This window comes from Phocoena sinus, chromosome 4, assembly GCF_008692025.1.
Source record: "Phocoena sinus isolate mPhoSin1 chromosome 4, mPhoSin1.pri, whole genome shotgun sequence".
NCBI classification, from domain to species: Eukaryota; Metazoa; Chordata; class Mammalia; order Artiodactyla; family Phocoenidae; genus Phocoena; species Phocoena sinus.
Genome location: NC_045766.1, coordinates 44,408,117 through 44,416,172, shown reverse-complemented (window position 1 = coordinate 44,416,172; position 8,056 = coordinate 44,408,117). Strand labels below are relative to the sequence as shown.

The 8,056-nt window shown below is 37.7% G+C and overlaps 1 pseudogene; it reads right to left on the bottom strand.

Moving 5' to 3' along the window:
• Positions 1-1,002: 1,002 nt before the first annotated feature.
• LOC116752604 lies at positions 1,003-1,759 on the bottom strand (annotated as a pseudogene).
• Positions 1,760-8,056: the final 6,297 nt, after the last annotated feature.

Below are 8,056 nucleotides of genomic sequence, written 5' to 3'. Positions count from 1 at the left end.
ATCTAAGCTCTTACCTGAGAAACTAGAGGCAAATAATGCCTTTGGGAAGCCAGCCAGGTCCAATAAGAAGATAATTCTAGTAAAATTTAACATCCCAAGTTAGTTTCTCCAGACCTGGGATCAGAACCTACATCCAAGGGAAGGACAGTTCTGCTGGTGCCAGTTCTCTAACCAGGGGTTGTTGGCTTCTATTTCCTCCTATCTCCATGGTTGCCGAGAACCAGCCAGGGTATTCAAGGTGTAGTGGATACAGAGCTGATCTGCCTTCTGGGAGAGCTGAGTGCAAACTACTTGGGGTCAGTGGTCACTTGGCCAGTCATCTGTCAGCAGCCCGTACTGAGGTCTGCACCTCACAAATAGGAAGCAGGATTGGAAAAGAAAGATTGTACCGAGTCACTTAACTGAATACCACCACAGTGATCACATTCTTCTCAGTTTCAAAGCCCCATCAAACTGACACTCAGGAGGGAGCTTCATTTCAGAAAGTGTTTTTTAGGCTTTTGTCCCAGGGTTGAATCATTGTAGTTGTCCTGTCCTTTCTTTCTCATCACAAATCCCCCTTTCTGTTATTGATGCAGGGGGTCCAAACATAAATATCTGTGACATTTATCACAGGACCCATGAAGAGGGAGGGTCCCGGCACGTTTGTTCTTTCTAGAATGATAGGAAGTTTCCCCAAAGCCCAGGCATACTGTGATTGCAAATATGGAGTTGGGGGATAAAGTCTATTGGTGGGGTTATTCCTTTGCTCCATTCTTGACAAGTCTTTTCTTCTCTCTTCTGGCATTGGTGGTGGAAGGCCTCACGTGTTTGGGGATAGAGGGAGGTTTCTCTGCTGCATGAGGATATCACTGTCAGGACCCTATAAGTTGACTGAACCCTGTGGAGAGCCTGGCATGGGCTGGGTCATGTGGGCGTATGAAGGGGAGACCTTGGATTTGGCCACCGAATGACCCTGTCAGGCTCATTAGCTCCCTCTTCTTCCCACAGGGAAAATGACCATTAGTACAAGAGCTCTTCACAGATCTTTCCTGTGTCCTCAGGCACAGACTCGTGTGGCCTGCAGTTCCCAGGTCTGTGAAGATCTCATGGTCGTTCCCACCTGCCACAGTTTTGTCTCCAAAGAAAGAAATGGTCTTATAACCATGATTTTCCACATGTCCCAGGCAATACCTCTTTCTCTATCCATCCCAAAAGACCTCAAAGCTGATTTGGCCTCCTACAGAAAAGGTGAGGCCTTTATTTGCAAATGCTTTCCACAGATTTGCTACACATTTTTGTCTTATATTTTATTTCTTTATAATGCATATAGAACTCCATGTGTTCTTTGGGGCTGCAGCTTCTTTCAATAGAGGATGAATTCACATCCCATTTAGAATTTCAATGAAAGCACCCCTTCTTCTTCAGGAGTTTGGTTTCTACAATGTAGCTCAGACAGTCATTGATTAAATCTTGGATTAGGGCCTTACCAAGGTGACCTTGAATATTCTGTTTATATAAGAGTTGCCCATCTTTGTATGCTACGAAGCCATTTCCTGGAAACACATAATCATATATTTTTAATCATATCATTTCCCAGCTTCACCTGTACTTTATCGAAATTCAACCTGCCTACGACTCAGATTTTGATCTTCTGCCTCAATTTTTGTAGAATGCCATTTGTTTCCTTAGTAATTTTCTGCTGAGGGGGCAGCAGGGTCCAGTCCACACCAAGGAGGCAGAACACTGGGCCAGGAGCCCTCAAGTCCCTAGTTTCCATCCCCTCCCTTACTTTCTGTTAAAATAATGAAAATAATTGACTGTTTTTAGTATTCTATTTGATCTCCTACATAGAATTTTATTATTCACTGGTTCAATTAGTTTTATAGTGGTTATTTTAGGGATTACAATATGCTTCCTTAACTTTTCACCTACCTTGAATTAATATCATACCACTTCATATAAGGCAAGAATTATTTCCAGTCTCATTTTCTTCAGCTGGATTCACTTCCTGTGGTGACCCTTGCAACTCTGCTCTGTTAGTCCTAGATTCTCTTTGGTTTTGTTTTTCTGAAAGTTTATTTTGGCTTCCTTTTTGAAGAATACTTTCACTGTATATAAAATTCTAGGTAAATGTACAGTTTTTTTCCCTTATTTCTAACTTTGTACTGTGTACAGAAAGCTTTCAAAGATAGTACAAAGGATTTTTATATATCCTTCACCCAGATTCCCCAAAGGTTAACACTTTGCCATATATGCTTTATATGCTATATGTACCTGTTTCTCTTTTTTGGAACCATTTGAGAGTCAGTTGCAGACATGATGACCCTCTATCCACTAATATTAGTTTAATTTGCATTTCCTAAAAATAAGGGTAAATGTACTTTGTTTTCTTTTTTTAAAATTTTTCCCTCTTTTATTTTTTTATACACAGTTTCTTAAAGTCATCAACTTTATACACATCAGTGTATACAAGTGAATCCCAATTGCCCAATTCATCACACCACCCCACCACCCGCCTGCCGCTTTCCCCCCTTGGTGTCCATATGTTTGTTCTCTACATCTGTGTCTCAATTTCTGCCCTGCAAACCAGTTCATCTGTACCATTTTTCTAGGTTCCACATATATAGGTTAATATACAATATTTGTTTTTCTCTTTCTGACTTACTTCACTCTGTATAACAGTCTCAAGATCCAACCACGTCTCTACAAATGACCCAATTTCATTCCTTTTTATGGCTGAGTAATATTCCATTGTATATATGTACCACATCTTCTCTATCCATTCGTCTGTCAATAGGCATTTAGGTTGCTTCCATTGTAAATGGCTATTTACAATAGTAAATAGTACTGGAATGAACATTGGGGTGCCTGTGTCTTTTTGAATTATAGTTTTCTCTGGGTATATGTCCAGTAGTGGGATTGCTGGGTCATATGGTAATTTCATTTATAGTTTTTTAAGGAACGTCCATACTGTTCTCCATAATGGCTGTATCAATTTACATTCCCACCAACAGTGCAAAAGGGTTCCCTTCTCTCCACACCCTCTCCAGCATTTGTTGTTTGTAGACTTTCTGATGATGCCCATTCTAACTGGTGTGAGGTGATACCTCATTGTACTTTTGGTTTGCATTTCTCTAATAATTAATGATGTTGAGCAGCTTTTCATGTGCTTCATGGCCATCTGTATGTCTTCTTTGGAGAAATGTCTATTTAGGTCTTCTGCCTATTTTGGGACTGGGTTGTTTGTTTTTTTATTATTGAGCTGCATGAGCTGTTTATATATTTTGGAGATTAATCCTTGGTCTGCTGATTCGTTTGCAAATATTTTCTCCCATTCTGAGGCTTGTCTTCTTGTCTTGTTTATGGTTTCCTTTGCTATGCAAAAGCTTTTAAGTTTCATTAGGTCCCATTTCTTATTTTTTGTTTTAATTTCCATTACTCTAGGAGGTGGATCAAAAAAGATCTTACTGTGATTTATGTCAAAGAGTGTTCTTCCTATGTTTTCCTCTAAGAGTTTTATAGTGTCTAGTCTTACATTGAGGTCTCTAATCCATTTTGAATTTATATTTGTGTATGGTGTTAGAGAGTGTTCTAATTTCATTCTTTTACATTTAGCTGTTCAGTTTTCCCAGCACCACTTATTGAAGAGGCTGTCTTTTCTCCATTGTATATCCTTGCCCCCTTTGTCATAGATCAGTTGACCATAGGCATGTGGGTTTATCTCTGGGCTTTCTATCTTGTTCCATTGATCTATGTTTCTGTTTTTGTGCCAGTATCATATTGTCTTGATTACTGTAGCTTTGTAGTATAGTCTGAAGTCAGGAAGTCTGATTCCTCCAGCTCCATTTTTTCCCTCAAGACTACTTTGGCTATTCAGGGTCTTCTGTGTCTCCATACAAATTTTAAGATTTTTTGTTCTACTTCTGTAAAAATGGCATTGGTAATTTGATAGAGATTGCATTAAATCTGTAGATTGCTTTGGGTAGTATAGTCATTTTTACAATATTGACTCTTCCACTCCAAGAACAAGGTATATCTCTCCATCTGTTTGTATCATCTTTAATTTCTTTCATCAGTGTCTTATAGTTTTCTGCATACAGGTCTTTTATCTCCCTAGGTAGGTTTATTCCTAGTTATTTTATTCTTTTTGTTGCACTGGTAACTGGGAGTGTTCTCTTAATTTCTCTTTCAGATTTTTCATCATTAGTGTATAGGAATGCAAGAGATTTCTGTGCATTAATTTTTTTATCCTGCAACTACCAAATTCATTGATTAGCTCTAGTAGTTTTCTGGTGGCATCTTTAGGATTCTCTATGTATAGTATCATGTCATCTGCAGACAGTGACAGTTTTTCTTCTTCTCCAATTTGTATTCCTTTTATTTCTTTTTCTTCTCTGATTGCCACAGGTAGGACTTCCAAAACTATGTTGAATAATAGTGGTGAGAGTGGACATCCTTGTCTTGTTCCTGATCTTAGAGGAAATGCTTTCAGTTTTTCACTATTGAGAATGATGTTTGCTATAAGTTTGTCATATATGGCCTTTATTATGTTTGGGTAGTTTCCCTCTATGTCAACTTTCTGGAGAGTTTTTATCATAAATGGATGTTGAATATTGTCAAAAGATTTTTCTGCATTTATTGAGTTGATCATATGGTTTTTATCCATCAGTTTGTTAATATGGTGTATCACATTGATTGATTTGGGTATATTGAAGAATCCTTGCATCCCTGGGATAAATCCCACTTTATCATGGTGTATGATTCTTTAAATGTGTTGTTGGCTTCTGTTTGCTAGTATTTTGCTGAGGATTTTTGCATCTATATTCATCAGTGACATTGATCTGTAATTTTCTTTTTTTGTAGTATCTTTGTCGGGTTTTGGTATCAGGATGATGGTGGCCTCATAGAATGCATTTGGGAGTGTTTCTTCCTCTGCAATTTATTAGTAGAGTTTGAGAAGGATGGGTGTTAGCTCTTCTTTAAATGTTTGGTAGAATTCAGCTGTGGAGCCATCTGGTCCTGGACTTTTGTTTGTTGGAAGATTTTTAATCACAGTTTCAATTTCATTATTTGTTATTGGTCTGTTCATATTTTCTATTTCTTCCTGGTTCAGTCTTGGAAGGTTTACCTTTCTAAGAATTTGTCCATTTCTTCCAGGTTGTCCATTTTTTTGGCATAGACTTTCTTGTAGTAGTCTCTTAGGATGCTTTGTATTTCTGCAGTCTCTGTTGTAACTTCTCCTTTTTCATTTCTAATTTTATGGATTTGAGTCCTCTCCCTCACTTTCTTGATGAGTTTGTCTAATGGTATATCAATTTTATTTATCTTCTCTAAGAACCAGCTTTTAGTTTTATTGATCTTTGCTATTGTTTTTTTTGTTTCTATTTCCTTTATTCCTGCTCTGATCTTTATGATTTCTTTCCTTCTGCTATCTTTGGGTTTTGTTTTTTCTTCTTTATATAGTTCATTTAGGTGTAAGGTTAGATTGTTTATTTGAGATTTTTCTTGTTTCTTGAGGTAGGCTTGTATAGCTCTAAACTTCCCTCTTAGAACTGCTTTTGCTGCATCCCATTGGTTTTGGATCATTGTGTTTTCATTGTCATTTGTCTCTAGATATTTTTTTGATTTCCTCTTTGATTTCTTCAGGGATGTCTTGGTTATTTAGTAATGTATTTTTTAGCCTCCGTGTGTTTGTGTTTTTTATGTTTTTTCAGTATGTGGGCCTCTCACTGTTGTGGCCTCTCCCATGTTGGAGCACAGGCTCCAGGCGCGCAGGCTCAGTGGCTATGGCTCATGGGCCTAGCCGCTCCTTGGCATGTGGGATCTTCCCAGACCGGGACACGAACCCATGTCCCCTGGATTGGCAGGCGGACTCTCAACCACTGCGCCACCAGGGAAACCCTTTTTGCTTTTTTTTTTTTAATGTTTTTTGGCGTGTAATTGATTTCTAATCTCATAGCGTTGTGGTTAGTAAAGATGCTTTATATGTTTTCAATTTTCTTAAATTTACTGAGGCTTGATTTGTGACCCAAGATGTGATCTATCCTGCAGAATGTTCCATGTGCACTTGCGAAGAAGTGTATTCTACTGTTTTGGGATGGAATGTCCTATAAATATCAGTTAAATCTATCTGATCTTTTGTGTCTTTTAAAGCTTCTGTTTCCTTATTTATTTTCATTTGGATGATCTGTCCATTGGTGTAAGTGAGGTGTTAAAATCCCCCACTATTATTGTGTTACTGTCGATTTCCTCTTTTAGAGCTGTTAGCAGTTGCCTTATGTATTGAGGTGCTCCTATGTTGGGTGCATATATATTTTTAATTGTTATATCTTCTTCTTGGATTGATCCCTTAATCATTATGTAGTGTCCTTCCTTGTCTCTTGTAACACTTTTTATTTTCAAGTCTATTTTATCTGATATGAGTATTGCTACTCCAGCTCTCTTTTGATTTCCATTTGCATGGAATATCTTTTTCCATCCTCTCACTTTCAGTCTGTATGTGTCCCTAGGACTGAAGTGTGTCTCTAGTAGACAGCCTATATATGGATCTTGTTTTTGTATCCATTCAGCGAGCCTGTGTCTTTTGGTTGGAGCATTTAATCCATTCACCTTTAAGGTAATTATTGTTATGTGTGTTTCTATTACCATTTTCTTAATTGTCTTGGGTTTGTTTTTGTAGGTCTTTTTCTTCTCTTTTGTTTCCCACTTAGAGAAGTTCCTTTAGCATTTGTTGTAGAACTGGTTTGGTGGTTCTCAATTCTCTTAGATTTTGCTTGTCTGTAAAGCTTTTGATTTCTCCATCAAATCTGAATGAGATCCTTGCTGGGTAGAATAATCTTGGTTGTAGGTTTTTCTCTTTTATCACTTTAATTATATCTTGCCTCTCCCTTCTGGCTTGTAGAGTTTCTGCTGAGAAATTAGCTGTTAATCTTATGGGAGTTCCCTTGTATGTTATTTGTCATTTTTCCCTCACTGCTTTCATTAATTTTCTTTGTCTTTAATTTTTGCCAATTTGATTACTATGTGTCTCAGCATGTTTCTCCTTGGGATTTTCCTGTATGAGACTCTCTGTGCTTCCTGGACTTAGGTGGCTATTTCCTTTCCCATGTTAGGGAAGTTTTCGACTGTAATCTCTCCTAATATTTTCTCAGGTCCTTCTCTCTCTCTTTGCCTTCTGGGACCTGTATAATGTGAATGTTGTTGCGTTAAATGTTGTCCCAGAGGTCTCTTAGGCTGTCTTCATTTCATTTCATTCTTTTTTCTTTATTCTGTTCCACAGAAGTAAATTCCACCATTTTGTTTTCCAGGTCACTTATCCGTTCTTCTGCCTCAGTTATTCTGCTATTGATTCCTTCTAGTGTATTTTTCATTTCAGTTATTGTGTTGTTCATCTCTGTTTGTTTGTTCTTTAATTCTTCTAGGTCTTTGTTAAACATTTCTTGCATCTTCTCAATCTTTGCCTCCATTCTTTTTCTGAGGTGCTGGATAGTCTTCACTATCATTTTTCTGAATTCTTTTTCTGGAAAGTTGCCTATCTCCACTTCATTTAGTTGTTATTCTGGGGTTTTATCTTGGTCCTTCATCTGGTACATAGTCCTTTGCCTTTTCATCTTGTGTGTCTTTCTGTGAATGTGGGTTTTGTTCCACAGGCCACAAGATTGTAATTCTTCTTGCTTCTGCTGTCTGCCCTCTGGTGGATGAAGCTATCTAAGAGGCTTGAGCAAGCTGCATGATGGGAGGGCAATTTGTTTTCTTAAGCACTTTAAAGATGTCATTTCTTTGCCTTTTGCCCTCCATTACTTCTTCTGAGAAATTAGCTGTCCTGTTTATTGTTCTCTACTTCATGCATTGCTTGCTCTCTCTCTCTCTCTCTCTCTCTCTCCCTTTTTTCTTTTTCTCTCTCTCTTTTTTTTAACTGGTTGCTTTCAAGATGTTCTCTATATCTCATTTTTAGCAGTTTGACCATACTGAGACCTGGTGTGGTTTTTACTGTATTTGTCCAGCTTGGAATTTCCTTTCTTCTTGGCTCTGTAGATTGATGTTTTTAAAATCTACTAATTTTTAGTCACTGTTA